The sequence below is a fragment of the Lontra canadensis genome, unplaced genomic scaffold (assembly GCF_010015895.1).
Source record: "Lontra canadensis isolate GAN:19392208 unplaced genomic scaffold, GSC_riverotter_1.0 scaffold42, whole genome shotgun sequence".
NCBI lineage: Eukaryota > Metazoa > Chordata > Mammalia > Carnivora > Mustelidae > Lontra > Lontra canadensis.
In genome coordinates this window covers 11,321,691-11,340,032 of record NW_022631036.1, presented here as the reverse complement: position 1 = coordinate 11,340,032, position 18,342 = coordinate 11,321,691, and positions in this window count along the sequence as shown.

Genomic DNA, 18,342 nt, shown 5'->3' with positions numbered 1-18,342 from the left:
ATGAATCCATGTGAGTTATCCAAAATTCAATTAGAATATAATAATTACTTTTATTGATAGTAGATATATGAGGAAATGTAGTATTTTCATGACAAAGGTCTTTGTCATTAGATTGAAACTAAACCTTAGGAGTCCTTTATCCTTTTAAGGGTCGTTAAAGACAAATGGGTAAGTACAGGCATACATTTCAAGAACAACAGATTATGAAATTTCATTCCACTGGTCTACCTAGGTAGGAATTATGTGCTTTGTAATTAGAGAATCGCCCTTTGACTGTTGTAGCTGAAGATACAATAATTATTTCTAAAATAGCTCGTTGAGAATACTCAGTATGCATGTCTGCAGCTCCAGGTCTCACACTCAACTGGAACCTGATTGTGGGTAACTTCAATTAATGGGGATAATGCCTGTGTTCTTCCTGGATGGGCAAACTCATTTAAATGGGATGCGTTGTGAAACACTTGAAGGTGTTTCTTTAATATTGTAAAATGGAACTCCCTAGAAAGTGATTTTTAAAACATACTATACTATTAAACAGAAGAAAAATAATTTTCTTGCTGAATTTAGTAGCCTAAAGAACTCCTTTCTTAAAACTATAGCTTTAATAAATTGAACACGAATTACCTAAGCCAAAAGCAAACTTCTGAATATTCTAAAACAAAGCTAACTTGAGGTTAGGATCTGTATCCCTAACGGTTTTGTTGAGTTGGTCACAGACTTGTAAGGGACAATATTAGAACACTCATGACAGAAGTTTAGGCCTAAAGTGAGAGCATATTCATGTTTCACGTAATTGCATTTAAAGTTCACCATTAGAGTGAGGGATCTTAATGCTCTAGTACAGGTGTTGGCACTCCACAGTCTGCGGGTCAAATCTGACCCACCTTGGTGTTTTTACTCTACAGAAATACTTTTCTAAGTCTAAAAAGAAAGAAAATTAACCTAGGGTGCCTGAATGGCACAGTCAAGCATCTGATGCTTGGTTTTGGCTCCAGACATGATCTCAGGGTTGTGAGAAGGAACTCCCCTGCTTGAGACTGTCTCCTTTTCCCTCTTCCTCTCCCGCTCCTGCCCCATGTTCTCTCCCTCTCTCTGTTTGCTCCCTCTAAAAATCGATCTTCAAAAAAAAAAAGGGAAAAAAATTGCCTTGAAAACAAAAAGAATAATGACAAATATTAAGAATTTGGAGTCACTTATATTAATTATTTGTATTTTAGAAAATTCTGAATTTCTGTTCTGAGAGAGATGAAATTCACAAGTGATTAAATTATGTAATGTATATGCTAATATTAATACTAGTTAATATTAATACCAATATTATTAATTAGTGATTTCTCATTGAGTAACATGGAAAAGTATATGGCCTTTTTTTTTTTTTTTAAGTATATGGCTTTATTTATTTATTTGACAGAGAGAGACACAGTGAGAGAGGGATCACAAGCAGGGGTAGTGGGAGAGGGAGAAGCAGGCTTCCTGCCGAGCAGGGAACCTGATGCAGGGCTTAATTCTAGGACCCTGGGATCATGACCCGAGCCAAAGACAGACACTTAACAACTGAGCCACCCAGTGCCCCTAAGTATATGGCTGTTAAGTGAAAGTATTACGAATAGTTGGATAACTAATTTGTTATCTTTGCGTTGAGAAAAAAACTAAAATAATATTCTCAATGTGACAGTTAATATGACTAGATATCTAGTTGATTATTTTTCTTCTTTCTCCTTTGTGAATTATGTCTACTTGTACAATGGATATGTCTAATATTAATATTTATAATGGTAACATGTATATTTTACGTGTACACAGTATTTAAGTATGTCTATGCGTGATATATATATATATATATATATCCCCACTCCCACCTTATTGGTAACCTTTGTCAATGTCCACCAAAGACCACCAGAAACAAGTGTTAAAATATGTTTTTTAAGTGTATACAGTATTTCAGTAGATATATATACTTGAATATATGTATATATACCTTCCATTCCTACCTTATTGGTAACCTTTGTCATTGTCCACTAAAGATCAGCAGAAGCATACCAGCAGTCAGACAAATTTGGGTTTATTTCCTTTTCTAGGAAAGTAGACTGAAAACCTTGGGAAAATATGGGTGTTTCAGTCAGGATATGCTGGGTAGGGGAGTGGTGGGAGGAGGATGTTACAGTATTTGGGCTTATATTAGGAGTTTTTGCTAGATTGAGTCATGGATGAAAGTGGGAATTATATCATGATTTAGTAATTTTTATATAAGAGGCAGAAAAAAGGAGAGGGGATTAAAGTTGTAATGGATAAAGAAACAGTCACTAATGTTAGGAGAAGATGTTTCATCATTTTTGTGGTTTGCACTGAGTTCTAGTTTTTGTCTGTTAAGATGCTGTTATAAAATGGTTTTGTTTTTGTTTTGTTCATTATGGATTCAGTGACTAATTATTTTTGTGTATGTGCACTGTTTAAGTAGGAACATTATAGCCTGCTAGTACTAGTTGTGAAAGCTATTTTTTTTTTTCCTTTTCACATTCTATAATGTGGAGGAATTGTTTTCAAAGTGTAGCATCAGTATCATCTGTGAACTTGTTAGCAGTGTGATTCCCAAACCCACTCCAGCCTGCTGGATCAGAAACTGGAGGTGGAGCCAAGCAATCTTTGTATTAGCAGACCCTCTGGTCCAGGTGATTCTGATGCTAGCTAATGTTTGAGAACACCAGGTGAAATTGTTTTCTGTCCTGACTTCATGTCAGAATCATCTGGGGAGGGGGTCTTTAAAATCATACTAATGACTAGGACCAATGCCTGCCCAATTACAATTAGAATCTCCAGTCTGGGCCTAGAGTTTGTTGATTTTTTTTAGCATTCTTTGGCTATTCATATGTGCAGCTAGATTGAAGAAGCTCTGTTCTAGTGTATTTGGGAAATGAAAAAATGATCTATTTTTCTCCTTTCTTCATTCATTCACAATGTTGTTCTTTTTTGTTGGAGAATAATTTTTAAATACCAGTTAAAGTTAAAAATGCACATAACATACAACTGAGCAATTCTGGTTTGAAATGTAGCCCACAGAAAATGTCTAACATGCGCACAAAGTAATCTCAATAAAGAAGTGTATTTTATCACTGTTTATCACTCCTATCCAATAGGAGAGGGTGTAAATATGAGACAGTCTACAGCTGAGGGATGGATAAATTATATTTATAAAATGCTATACCACCTTGTATTTAAAGTAAACTATATAAACTGTATCAGTGTGAGTGAATATAGTCATGAGTAAATATAGCAACTTGAAAAATATTACATACAATTTTAGTAAATCTTAAAAATGCACTGAAAATTGCTATATCTTATGTTAGGAACAATGTATTGTATGGTAAAAAATTTAAAGGAGACCACAGGAATGATTTGTTGCAGCTCAACAGAGGAGTTACTCTTGTGGGAAGTAAGATGGGGATAGAATTCTGGGAAATATTGGTAGTATTTTATTTCTCTAAGGAATAAGTGAAGGAAATATAACAAAGTAAATTTTAAAATGAGGCTAGAGACTGCCACTTGGTATTCTGGGACTCTTCCTTCAATCCAGTGCTTGACACAGCCCAACTGGCCTCATTTCCTTCAAAGCCTCATCTATTAGTTCTGCCTGGACTATGAAGCTGTGTGTTTAACAGTAATTTTAGAAATAACCTGATGGAATTTCAAGAAAAAAAATAAAATAAAATTGGAAGCTGTGAATGTTGGATATGACGGTTTCTGGACTCCAAGATCAGACAAAAAAAAAAAAATGATAGGAACCTAATGGATATCGTAATAGGTAACCCTCAGTATCTTACCTAGATTCCCCCTTATTTCCTTTCTCTGAGAGCCTCTACCCTCACTCCACTTTCCTATAGGACAACGTCCTTATATCCATATGAAGTCTCACCCTGGGGTTTGCACACAACTGTCTTGCAACCATGCCTAGAGCCATTCAACTAAGCACCATAATCCACATAGCAGGGTTGAAGTGGGCATAGTGCTTCAGATCAAGGGGGCAGCTTTGGATGACAGGTTCAGAGTGGGCTTTGCTGTATTATGTTCAACAGTCTGGCTTTACTCCCAGCATCCTGTGAAGATGTAAATATTAATTTCTTCATTGGATTTTTAGTCTCTTATGGAAAACTGTTGGGTTACATATATGGAGTCATTCACACGCATATACAAACCCAAAGTAAAAGATAATTATTGGGTGCCTGGGTGGCTCAGTCGCTTAAGCGTCTGCTTTCAGCTTGAGTCATGATCCCAGGGTCCTGAGATTGAGTCCGGCAGCTGGCTGCTTCTCCCTCTTTCTGCCCCTCCCCCTGCTCCTCTCTCTCTCTCTCATTCTCTCCCTTTCAGTTAAATAAATAGAATCTTTAAAAAATAATTATTAGTCTTGGTGATACTGTAGCTAAATTTATGTTAATGAGAGTAAACCTTTCTGCAAGAGATAATAGACTTAAAAAACTTGCCCTGCCTATGATGTGAATAGCATTTTACATTATTATGCAGAAAAATTTCATTGATATTTTCTTATTCTTCTTTCTCCCTCCATGCAGTGAAACCTAACCAAGCTAAAATTCATGCTCCATTACTGTACCATCTACCCACAGTTTTTCTCTCTGTATTTTCTCTCCTTAACTTCAACCAGAAAATATTTTGAGGATTTTTGTTTCCCATATTCACTAATCTATCTAATTGGTAGGAAAGTAGATTAAAATTATTTTTTTCATTTTCCAGTAGTTGCCTTATAATATTTTTTAATTAAGAGGAAATATGTTAACATGACTATGGAAGAATTATGAATGATTTTTATTTCCTTTTTAAAAATGTACATTTTTCAACATTTTTACAATAATTATATATCTTGCATTATCAGTGAAAATAAATGTTGTGAAAGTAATTCATAGGAGGTCCAATCACAGGCTTACGTGTGTTTGCTTATTTGTTTAAAATTCATTTTTGGTCTCTATCTGTATACCATTCATCCTGCCTGTAAGATAGAATGATAACATATGGTTCTACAAGGAGTTCATAGTCTGAAGGTGTGGTAGACTCATAAAAAGGACTGATCTAGCATGCATAGGATTATGTATCTATCTCTTTGTTTTTGTAATCTCCTCTATCCCTATCTCTATTTATAGAGTAGCTGTTTTATAAAGAGCAAGATAACTTTATCTTTTCTTAAATACCTTTTGAAAAAAGTGTTCTAGATTAGTGGATACCTGATGTGGGTTTTCAAGAAAGAATGAGAACTAGCCAAGCACAGGAAACACAGGGATGCCTGAAAAACCATAAGGGTTGTGGGGGGGGCCTGGTTGGGGGGGTTGGGAGAGATTGGGGAGAATAACGGGAAGACAAGAAATACTTAATCCAGTCAGTCACATGAAGATTCTTTGCATTGTCAAGATACTGTCTCTTTTTGTTTAGGTCCAGGAACTATCTCTTTGTGTTCTTTATTGTCCAATGCGTTATTCCTGACTAGTTTCACTTCTCCTATCATGAGTAAATAGTAGCAACACTTTCTACTTCAGCAGCATGGCTTTTTTCCCCCCCACTGAAACAACATAAATCTTGTCTCTGCCAATCTGTAAAACCATTTATTTCGTGGAGGTTATATCATTAGTCATGATACTGTATCATCCATCATGCTACCAATGAATAGTGGCTTCCAAAGACTCATACCAATGTTGTTACTCTGCTTACTTGATGATAACTACATACATGAGTCTTGCTACAGCAATATGTGAATGATAATTTGTTTTCTGGTCATTTTAATTCCATCCACTGGTCATCATGATGTTGTATAGAGGTAAGACTATGTCTTCTCTTGAACTCTTCAGGGTTTCATTAGTGAATTCTTAGAATATAATCTCTTTCAAAGTTGATGTTATCCTTATATTTCCATATACTGCAACCAGTGGGGAAGGTAGGAAAGGTGTCGGTGTAGAGTAAGAAGAGTGGTATCATTCATGTAGCATGGCTAATGACTGACATGGGATAGAGAGCATGGGTAGGGTGGGTAGGCATAGGATTAATGATTTTTGATGCCACTCCTGCCACCTTTATGTGCTCTAGACTGGAGGTGTCACCAAGTTGGGAAAATGAGTAGGAGAGAGCTGACTCATGGGCCTGTACACACAGTTAAGCCCAAGGGTCATTGTTGACCATCCATAGCTTCTAAGCCCTAGGGCCCTGAACTCACCTATGTCTAATGTGAGTAAGAATCACCAAAATCAGTATGTCAGCACCTTTCTGGTAGCCTAATCTCATCCAGTCCCAAGTAAGACATCACACCTATCACTGGGAGCTATCATTTTGGGCGCTAGGGCCACAGATGACTCCAGAGGCATGACTTTGAAAGCACTTTGGGGTTATCTGATTGACTGTACATGGTGAGGGGTGTAGAAGGAGAGGAAGGAGGCAAGTATAGAGCTGAAGGGGAGAAACACTGGGGCTTAGATGGACATTAGAATCCAAAGAATAGAACAGTTTCTGCATGCTTGCTGGATGGCAGTATTGGCTCTGGTTAGTCCCAACCACCAGACGAGGGGTTAACAGTTTTGAAGAAAGACTTCAAACACAGGCCTCTGAGGCATAAGACCAGAGCAGGGGACTCACTTGTCCATCTAAGGGTGGCAGTAATCACTGGAATAGATCAGATGGGTAGTGATGTGGGCCCCAGGAGGAGATAACATATCAAAAAGGTATAATTTATAGTTTCCATATGAAATTAGAGAGTTGGAAAAGTATGATTAGACTGTATTTTCTTTTTTGTTGTTGTTGTTTTTGTTTTTAGACTTTGTTTTCCACATTAGGTAAATTTTATTTGAGGAACCGTTAGCCTGGGTAGAAAGAACATTTTCATTTGGTTGGAAAGATAAGATCATACACTATTAGGTAATTGTATGATTTAATTTTGTCAGATCACTTATTATTATATGCATGTGCAAACTAGTCACCCAGAGATCATACTAAAATACAGAATCTAATTTAGCAGGTCTTTGTGGGGTCTGAAATTCTTTATTTCTAACAAGTTTCCAGATGATGCTAATTTTGCCAATTGAAAACTGTATTTTGAGTAGCAGTGTGCTACACTATGGTTCTAAATTATTGGGTCAAAGGCCTCCTAATTCCTCTTAGAAGAACATCATCATAAGAGGAATTAACACTGCATCCTTTCTCTGGGCAGTTTCCAAACTGTCATCTATCTTTCTTTGTCTCAGGGACTCACTGACAATAGAAGCAGTCATCCTAAAAACCATGTCTAACAATGGCTCTTCTTTCAGTCGAAGCATTACTGTGAAGTTGTTTTAGTTATCTATTACTATAAAAGAAGCCATCTCAAAAGTTAGTGTCTTAAAACAGCAATTTATTATCCTTCATGATTCTATAGGTTGATTGGTTTGTTCTGCTCCACATAGTGTCAGCAGGGGTATTGCAGTAGCTATAGTCATCCGGAGGCTCTAGTGGATTTCTCAGCTAGAGTTTTTAGTCAGGGCCAAGGTTTTCCTCTATGGGGCTGCTTGGGTTACTTCACAGCATGGCAGCTGGATTTCAAGAAGTATTCTAGAGCAAACATTCCAAAGAGGAGAAAGCACAAAGTTATCAGGCCAGTTAGGGGCTAGGCTCAGAACTGGCATAAGGTCACTTCTGTGTCTCTTTTTCTAAAAAAATTTATGCCAAAACAGTCACAGTAGTGAGAGGGCAGTTACATAAAACCTGAAATCTCAAGCCTGGTTCATTGAAGAATCACCAAAGTAACAGTCCAGCATAGATGTTTAGAGAAATGAATGTAGTTACTGAGAAGTTGAATGAGTTTAATTTTAGTTAATTGTCATTTCCCTTCTAGCATTCATTTTCTTTTTATCTATCAACTATTTGCTCATTGGAAAGCAAAATCTGATTTTCTTATTTGAAAGTAGACATAGAAAACAGCAGAAAAGAATGAATGAAAAGAAAAATAATGTTATAGAAGTGGGAGAACACAAATATACACACACACACAGACATAGACATAGACATACACTCAAAAACCAAAATAAAACCCAGGACTGTCCTTGTTCTATTCCATTTGTGAAAAGTATTCTATATATAATACTATAATACTTAATGTACTATAATTATATGGATCTCAAACTTTAATGGTTGTAGTATTCTCTTGATTGAAATTATTGAAGAGCCCATTCATTTGACTTTATATATCTAGATCTTGAGTAGGTGAAGCCCTAAATTTTATGTAGCAGTCTTTCACACAATCCTTAGGTCCACTGTGACTTAGTAGAATTAAAACTTAAATAAAGTTGAAATGTAATTTCTGAAACATTTCCTAACCCAAATGAATTCTAAGACCTAAATAAAAGTCCATAGAAACAATATATCCTGAGGTAGTAGCAATATTAAACTAAACTTCTTCTAAAGAAATAACATTGCAAAATTGATATCAGTTGCAAGAGATGAGAGAAATAAAATTCCACCTACTAAATCTGTGACAAGAAAAAGAATTTAGGCAACTGATTTCTTCCCTGTACTTAAATGTACTTAAACTCTTGGATACACATATAGTGAAGAGGAAAAAAAAAAAAAGAAAAGCTTTGAAGCAACATTTATCTAAATGGGTTTTTAGTTTCAATACTTGATTTATACCCAGAATAAGCATAGCACATGACCTTAAGTAGCTGCCTTGGGATTGGTATAAAATACAATTTCACTTATTGTGGAAGAGCAATTTAGGTTTTAAGGCTATCACATTTCCTTCTTTTAAAAATATACTCTTTAATTGTGGAAAAGGAAAAAAAATCTCTGTGGTGCCTATAATAGTTAAATGTGTTTGTCTACATTTCTCTTCTGAGAGGGATATCTTTCCAATTACATAGATTTTTTTTTAAATGAACTTTTATTGTGGAATAATTTTTAATTTTCAGAAAATGGCAAATGTAGTACAGAGATGTCCTATATACCCCTTGTCCAATTTTCTGCATTGTTTACATCTTACATTGTCATAGTACGTTTTCAAAACTAAGAAACTGACCTTGGTACATTACCTTTGACTAAACTACAGTTCTAATTTCAATTTCATCAGTTCTGCCATTAATATTCTCTTCTTGTTCCAGGACCCAATCCAGAGTACCATACTGCATTTATTCTCCTCTGGTCAGTGACACTTTCTTACGCTTTCCTTGTTTTTTTGTTTTTTGTTTGTTTGTTTGTTTTTTTAGAGGCCTTGAATGATGAGAACTGCTACCAAGTATCCTGTAAAACATCCTCCAGTCTGATTTTTGGTGTTTTTCTGATGATTAGGCTGAGTTTATGGGTTTATGAGCAGAGGTAAAATGCCTTCTTATCACATCATATCATATCATATTATATCATATCAAGGGGGTACATGATCCCCAGACATCACTGAGGATATTAAGTTTTATCACTTGGTTAAGGTATTGTTTGCTAGGTTTCTTCAGTATAAAGTAATTTCTTTCTCCCCTTTCCTATTCTGTTCTTTGGAAGCAAATTACTAAGTCAAGCCTACTCTAGAGTGTGTGTATTATAAGCTCTACCCCCTGGAAGTGGGAATATCTGCATATATTAAATGGATTCTTCTGTAAGAAAGATTCATCTGTTCTCTACCATTTATTTACTCATTTATTTATGTCAGTATGGACTCATGTATATTTATTTTATACTTTGCGTTGTAATTTAATACTGTGATATCTTTTGCTGCTCAAATTGTTCCAGCTTTAGCCACTGGGAGTGCTCTACAGTTAGATCCTTTGTCTCTGTAACATGTTCCCATTCCTTTGCATTTTGAGTACGTCCTTAATTTCTGGTACTATAAGATGCTCAAAGCTCATCTTGTATTTTGCCTGTCCAGCCCTAGAACCAGTAATGTTTCTAAGGAACCTGGTTCCTTTTATTAAAGAATGGTATTTAGAAGCTAAGTTTAGGGCACTGGGTATACTTGTTGCTGATTGCAGTATCTTCTGTCTTGTTTTCTGAAGAGATATATTTCAAGCTAGGTCAAGTTTTTAGGTCTTGTCTGCAAACAGACTATAAATATATATGTAGATGTAATAACCTATGTGAAGAATGTATCTGTAATTGTTTTGCTGTCTATAAATCTTATTAAGCTGAACATTTGTTTATTCTGATGATCCTGACTAATTTAGTACTGCATGGTTTATTATCACCTTTTTAAATTATATATAATTTCTCTCTCTGAAGATGAGAAACAGCTAAATATACTTCATTTAAAATTTTTAATTTCAAAATTTTTCCTGCATTTAATCTTTTTTGGCATCACCTGCGAGTGGGACATAAGAACATATATAGAACATAAGATTCTTATATAGAACATAAGATTCATTAATAAGACACATTTATCCTTTGAAAAAAGGTCTTAATTTGAAATATTTTACATTAATATATCTACCAGCTGTGCTTTGCATGCAAGGGAATAGTGTAGCAAGAGTCTAAAAATAATTCTGAGTGAATAATCAGACTTAATAAAATTATCCTCATGTGAACTGCGGTTATTGGAAGCTGTATATCAGTGGCCCTCAGTCTCAGCTGCACATAGGAATCACCTGGGAATTAAAAAAAAATGCTGATGCATGGTTCTCACCTGCAAAGATTCTGATTTAATTTGTCTGGGGTTAAGTATGAGGCTAGGGACTTTCAAAACTCCCCAGGTGATTTTGATACATAGCTGAGGTTGAGCCAAGGTTCAGAACCTCTGCTGTACTTGGCTAAGTTAATGCTGACTGCAGTATCTTATGTTCTGTCTTGTTTTCTGAATAGATATATTTCAAGCTAGGTCAATTGTGCAAAAGTAACATATGTTTGAGTTTAGACAGCAGGGCACATTCTGTTGTATACTAGGTGTGGCCACTGAGGCACAGTTGTAGCTATTATAGAAGCACTATCAAATGTATGTGGTGATCTGTGAGGAGTGGTGTAATATGTTGCCTTTTTATTTTAATTCTGAAACACAGGGAAGACACTAAAAAGCTTCAAAATAAGGTCCTTCAGAAATTATATTTCCATAAAACTATGACCTGCAGATCTGAGTCTATGCCCACCTCAATCCAAAAAGCTCCCAAGTAATTTGAAAATATTCCCTTTTCTTTCTTTCTTTTCTTTCTTTTTTTTTTTTTTTTAAAGACTTTATTTATTTATTTGACACAGAGAGAGAGCCAGAGAGGGAACACAAACGGGGGAGTGAGAAAGGGAGAGGTAGGCTGCCCACTGAGCAGGGAGCCTGATGTGGGGCTCAATCCCAGGACCTTAGGATCACAACCCTAGCCAAAGGTAGACAGATGCTTGACTGAGCCACCCAGGTGTCCCAGAAGTATCCCCTTTTCACCAAAAACATAGGCACCATTCAATAACTGGAAGCCTGAATTTCCCACTCCTCTTCACCCATTTTGCCTTTCCCCCAGTACCCTTTCTTCTGGTAACTATCAGTTTGTTCTCTGTATTTGTAGGTCTGATTCTGCTTTTTTGTTTGTTTATTCATTTGCTTTATTGTTTAGATTCCACATATGAGTGAAATCTTATGATATTTGTCATATCAGTCTGACTTATTCATTTAGCATAATACCCTCAAGGTCCACATATGTTGTTGCAAATGGCAAGATCTCTGATGGCTGTGTCGTAGTCAAATATGTGTGTATGTGACATGCACACATCTTTATCCATTCATCTATTGCTGGACACTGAGTTGCTTCCATATGTTAGCTACTGTAAATAATACTGCAATAAACATAGTGGTGCATATATCTTTTTGAATTTGAGTTTTTGTTTTCTTTGGAATTATTGGATCATATGGTATTTCTATTTTTAATTTTTTGAGGAATTTCTATACTGTTTTCCACAGTGGCTGCACCAAATGACATTCCAACCAACAGTGCACAAGAGTTTTTCTCCACGTCCTGCCAACACATGGTATTTTTCTTTTCAATTTTAGCCATTTTGACAGGTATAAGGTGATATCTCATTTAAAAAGTACAGCATAGAGAATATAGTCAATGATATTGCAATAGCATTGTATGGTGACAGATGGCAGCAACACTTGTGGTAAACATAACAATGTACAGAGATGTTGAATCACCATGTTGTACATCTGAAACTAATGTAACATTGTGTGCCAACAATACTCACTTAAAAAGTTAAAAAAAAAAAGATGCAGGTAGCATATGAGGAGATGTGACAGATACATATAATTATAAAACAAGGCCAACTGTAGTAAATAAACAAAAAAGGTATGGCTTCAAAGCATATGCGACAAATCTAGGAGAAGATGGTACTTTTAAAGGGTGAAATTTATACTATGTGAATTATATCTCAATGAATCTATTATTAGTAATACATTAAAGATGTATTAAAATATGATTAAAAATTGTTGGACAGCATGCCACTTTTGAGTATATATCCAAAATAATTGAAATCAGGATCTCAAAGAGTTCTGTGCACTCCAGTGTTCATTGCAACAGTATTCACAGTAGCCAAGCTAGGTAAATAATCCACATGTCCATCAATAGATGAATGAATAAAGAATATATGGTATATTCATACAACAGAATATTATTCTGCCTTAAAAAAAGAAGGAAATTCTGTCATATGTGACAACAGATAAACTTGGTAGATGCTATGCTAAGTGATATAAACCAGAAGGACAAATGGTTCCACTTATATGAGGTATCTAAAATAATCTAACTCATAGAAGCAGAGACTAGAATAGTGGTGGCAGGAGTGGGGGGAAGGGGAAAATGGGGAGTTTAATTAGTATAAAGTTTCAGTTATACAAGATGAATAAGTTGTTGAGATCTATTGTGGAACTTTGTGCCTGTAGTTAACAATACCGTATTGTGGACTTAAAAATTTATTGAGGATAGATCCCATGTTAAGTGTTCTTAAAATGACAAGAAGAAAGAGACTCAAGAAAACTTTTGGAGGTGATGGACATGTCTAATACTTTGATTGCAGTGATGGTTTCATGAGTGTATGCAATGTTCAAAATCATCAAATTGTATACATTAAATAGGTGCAGTTTTTTCCTATGTCAATTATACCTCAAAAAGCTGTTAAAGATCTTATTTATTTGACAGGCAGAGATCACAAGTAGGCAGAGAGGCAGGCAGAGAGAGAGAGGGGGAAGGGGAAGCAGGCTCCGTGCTGAGCAGAGAGCCTGATGCAGGGCTCAATCCCAGGACCCTGGGATCATGACCTGAGCTGAAGGCAGAGGCTTTAACCCACTGAGCCACCCAGGTGCCCCCTCAATAATGCTGTTAAAATGCACACTTGGAAAAGCAAAAACAAACGAACAAACAAAAAACCCTCAAAAAACAGAAAGCAAAAACACAGATACCATGCCCCAGTGTTATAGACTGAATTGTTTCCTCCAAATTCATGTGTTGAAGTTCTAACCTCGAACACAACTGCATTTGGAGATAGGTTGTGTAAGGAGGTGTTTAAGGCTAGCTGAGGTGGTAAGGGTGGAGACCTAATGGATAGGACTTCTTTGTAAGAAGAAGAGATACCTTCAAGTGCCCATACATGGAGGAAAGGCTGTGTTAAGACTCAGTAAGAGACTCTTAATCTCAGGAAACTGAACATTGCTGGAGGGGAGGAGGTTGGGAGGGATGGGGTGGCTAGTGATGGACATTGGGGAGGGTATGTGCAATGGTGAGTGCTGTGAATTGTATAAGACTGATAAATCACAGAACTGTACCCCTGAAACAATAACATTCATTATATGTAAATTAAAAAAAAAAAAAGACATAGTAAGAAGGGGATGTCCGTAGGTCAAGGAGATAAACCAACTCAGCCAGCGCTTTGATCTTAGATTTCTAACCCTCAGAACTGTGAAAAAACAAGTTTCTGTTGTTTACATCAACCAGTCTGTAACATCCTGTTATTGTGGTCCTAGCAGACTAATACTCCAAGCAATTTCACTTCCCAGTATATAATCGGTAGATAATGTATGCATATATTTCAAGAAATGTTTAAAAATTTTCATGATAGCTTTATTCAAAATAGACCCAAACCAGAAACATCCCAAATATCTAGCGCTAAGTGTACAGTGCAGTGAGTTTAACATAGACACACAGGCATGTAATCCATACCTTTATCACATTATAGATCATTTCGACCACACTGGAAATTCCCTTCATGTGCTTTCCTAATTAATGCCTCACACTCATAAAACCTCACTTTTTAATTTTTTTTCACTACAGATTACTTTCAGCTGTTGTAGATCATAATATAAATGAAATAATAAAAACACGGAGACCAGAGCTACTTGGTAGTTTGCCAGAAAAAACAAAGGCTTCTAGTGTTTCAGTAAGAGTTTTACTAAAAAATCCAATAATATTTTGATCAAACAGTCTATATATAAATACTTAATTGTACAAATCTAACTAAACAAATAAAATTAATACTTTTCCATAGTTGTTTATTTTTATGCTTCAGGGCATATCCTTACCTGTGTAGGTATTTATCATGGATTATCATATAAATCTTAAACATGCCTCCACAATTCATTTTGAATTAAAATAATGCATCATTCTAATGTGAATCAGTGAATTTACAGCAGGGAATACAAAGTATTTGGAGTTGATTTATTCTGTTAATAATATTCACCTGTATGTGTGTGGTTAACACTTTCTGTGTTTTCAAATGTTCATTTGGGACAACTATGGATGTCCATAAAGTGTGAACTCAGAATATTTTAATCACTTATTTTGAAGGCATTGATGTATCAGTGGATTTACTCTGGTCCTTACAAAATAGAAGAAAAATGATGCAGTACTCAAGTGCACATTTTTCCCAGCTCACTTACTCTTTACAAGGTATGCTTTCAGTGCTTTAAAGGGCTTACTTTTAAATTTAACCAGTGTTCATCTAAATAGGTAATTCTAACAGTAAATACTAATAAAATTACAAATTTAGAAATAATAAATACAATAAAAATACAAGAAGAGAATGATCTCAGGAGCTGCTGACCTTCAGTCTTAGCCTCCAAAGAAAAACGTATGGATTAGATCTAAACTTAACCCACAGCCTGAATATAAGTCCAGATAAAACACATGCTGCTGCAGAGCTGTGAAGTTAATCCCAGCCTGATCAGCTGAATTGCAGTCTATCTGCTGACCCATGAATGTGAGACTTTGAGTTTAGTGGTTATGCAGCAGAACTAACATGATATTATACCTAGTTAAGCATCAGTTATCAAGTGGGAGATATGGAAGTGAAATAGAACATGATTCCTTCCTTTCAAATGTTTATAATCTCTTGGAGAGTGAAACGGAAAATACAGGAAACCGTGGTGAGGAAAACCAAGGTTATTGATAAACACAAGTTATTAATGAGCCCAATATTAGTTGGTTGAGGATAGAGTTGTTTATTTGGTGGGCCAAAATTCACCAGTAAAAGTTCTTGGAAAACTAAATAGATAGGGAGTCGTAGTTGTATATGCTGTATAACTAAAACACCCTAAAACATGGTTGCTCAAAACTACAATTTCTTATCTTTGATACTTATGTTAATGTGGCCTGGCTGAGCTGTTCTCATTTCTGTCTCTCATGTGGTGGTAATTGGCTATCAGCTGGGGCCATTCATCATCTGAAGCCTTAATGTTGCTGGATGCATGAAAGGCATGGTAGGTACTTGATGCTGGTTCTAAACTGGGATTTCAGTTGTGCTGTCCAGTGTAGCCCCTCCACATGTTCTCTTCATGTCCTTTGGGCACCTCACAGCACGGTGTGGCTGGATTCTGATAGGAAGTGTCTCCGGAGCAAACATTTCAAGAGACCCAGGCAGATCCTGCAAAGCTTTCTGTGACCTAACCTCAGAATTTCCAGAAGGTTGCTATTACCACATTCTTTTCATCAAGCAAGTTACCAAGATCAGCCCAGATTCAAGGTGAAGGGATGTAGATTCTAATTCCTCACGTGGGAAGCAGCACCGTACAAATAGGAGAGGAGAAATTGAAGTTGGCTATCTTTGGAACCTATTTGCCACGGAACTTTATTTGATTTAATTTAGATAAACAGCTTTATCTCTAGAGTATCCATATAATTTGTCATCCACATCACTGCATGTTTAAGAGTAAAATGAACACGAAATATGAATATATTGGAACTTCTCATAAGAACTGAGATTTCTGTGAGTGTTGTTACTAAGCTGTTATGTGTCAGCCTTAACTAATCCCATATTCTGCTTTGTTAACACTGGGGCTGTGATTCTGCGAACCCCACTTCTCCTTCCCCTGCTGGATCCCTCTTATGGTCTGCCACAAGAAGGCAGTTGAGGGAGGCCCAAAGGCAGCTGGAAGAAGAAGAAACTTGCCCCTTACTGTTCCCATTAATGTTGTCTCAGCAGTCTCAGTACAGGCAGTAGGTTTCAGTTCCCAAGTTTGATTTATCTGTATTTCCCCAGCCAACTTCAGATTTATCAACATCGGCAGGTGACACCTCCTTTTCTGAGATAGGAGAATCCTATAGCTCTAGGTTCTAATAACCCCGTCCTCTTCCCTGTGTTCTCTCTGCTCTAGAGGTGTATAGTAAGTCCTCCAATTCCTGTTTAACCAATTCCTTACATAACATTCACTGCCAAAAAATGTGTGGTTTTTGTTTTCCTATTTTTCTGACTTGACTGATACTACTATCTTATATACCTGACTTCTTTACTGACTTGAATAGATCATATTAATCCCGAAGCTTTCCAGATAATCAGAATGATACTGTCTATATACTATATACTGGGCACTGATTGATAAAAGAGAAAAACCCAATTCTAGGAACATTTATAGATTGCTTGGAGTAAACTTGGAATCACTGAAAAACTACATGACAAGGGTTGGTTCAAAGAAATAAATTCTGTTACTGCTGTAATATAATTCATGTACTTACTATTAAATATTGAAAAATGCCCCTGGGAATGTAGTTTGTGATTATATATATATATATATATATATACTTCTTTAATATATAGCAAAGTGTGGGAGGTGGGGAGGTAGAGATACGGTGGCTGGGTTATGGACATTGGGGAGGATTTGTGCTATGGTGAGTGCTGTGAAATGTGTGCTGATTCACACATGTGAATTATGATTCACAGACCTGTACCCCTGGGGCAAATAATACATTACATGTTAATTAAAAAAAGAAGAATGAAGCAGACACCCCACAGGTCTGTCCTCAGGAGACTGCAATTAAAGATGGACACACTGGTACAGGTGACTATCACGGGATACACAGACAAGATAAATGGGACCCTGATACAGCTGACCATGATTCTTTATGCAGAATCCAAACACCCAAGGAAGAAAAGCTCAGTCAGCAGATGTTTAAAAATACAGTTACTGGAAGAATAACAGGCACAGTCGTAAATTCAGATTTTCCAGTGTTTAATCCTTTCACCCCATCCTCCACCTACCTATGCCACAAATATTTGCTTTCTAACTTCTGAAACCGTGCCCACTCTTGTTCTCTCATTGTAAATGAGGACTTGATCTACATCTTACAGGATTGAATCAACCAGATTACCCCAATCCCAAACCACACTCTTTCAATGATGGTTAAATGTGTAAAAGTAGACAATGCATTTCTTAGTTATGTTGGCTGCATTGTAATTAAGTTGGTCTTCACCCAAGTCCAGGGCAAAGAGAAGCCAGGCACTCTGGTGCTCGGGCATGGGATGGTGGCAGCCGGTCCTTGTTCTTGTTCCACAGTAGAAAATGAGGTCCAACCTTGTCTTGGACTGACGGATCTGGGCCTGTTCATACAGCTTTCCCCATCCCTGACCACTCAACTCCCTCTTACCATGAAAAGGAGAAGACAGAGAATGCCTAAACTACGTACTACTAGTCTTTCAAGCTGGACAATTAACTATATATACTTCATTCTTCATTACTTACACCCCTTTGTACAAAGGAGTATGACATTTGCCAACAAAGCTTTGCTTCAAGCCAATGAAAGGACCAAGAACATGATTAAAAGCTGTATAAAGTCTAAGCTAAAAAAAAAAAAAATACAGCAAACTGATTATATTATAAAGTAGCATTCACTGATTAATATGTATGTAAACATGGCACTATGCTATAGTGTGTGTTTGAAATCATTTTTGTTCTTCTATTATTCACATATGGTAAGGGATATTTAGCACAGTGTATGGATGTATGATCTATAAGAGAATCAGAATGCATCAGTGCGAATCCCAAGAATAGCAAGCAGATACAAAATTGGTACATAGGCTTTAGGAATCTATATTCCACTTGTAATCTCTCAGAAGATAATTTCAGTTATTCAATCCCACACATGTCATCTAAAAAACTGGATTTATGTA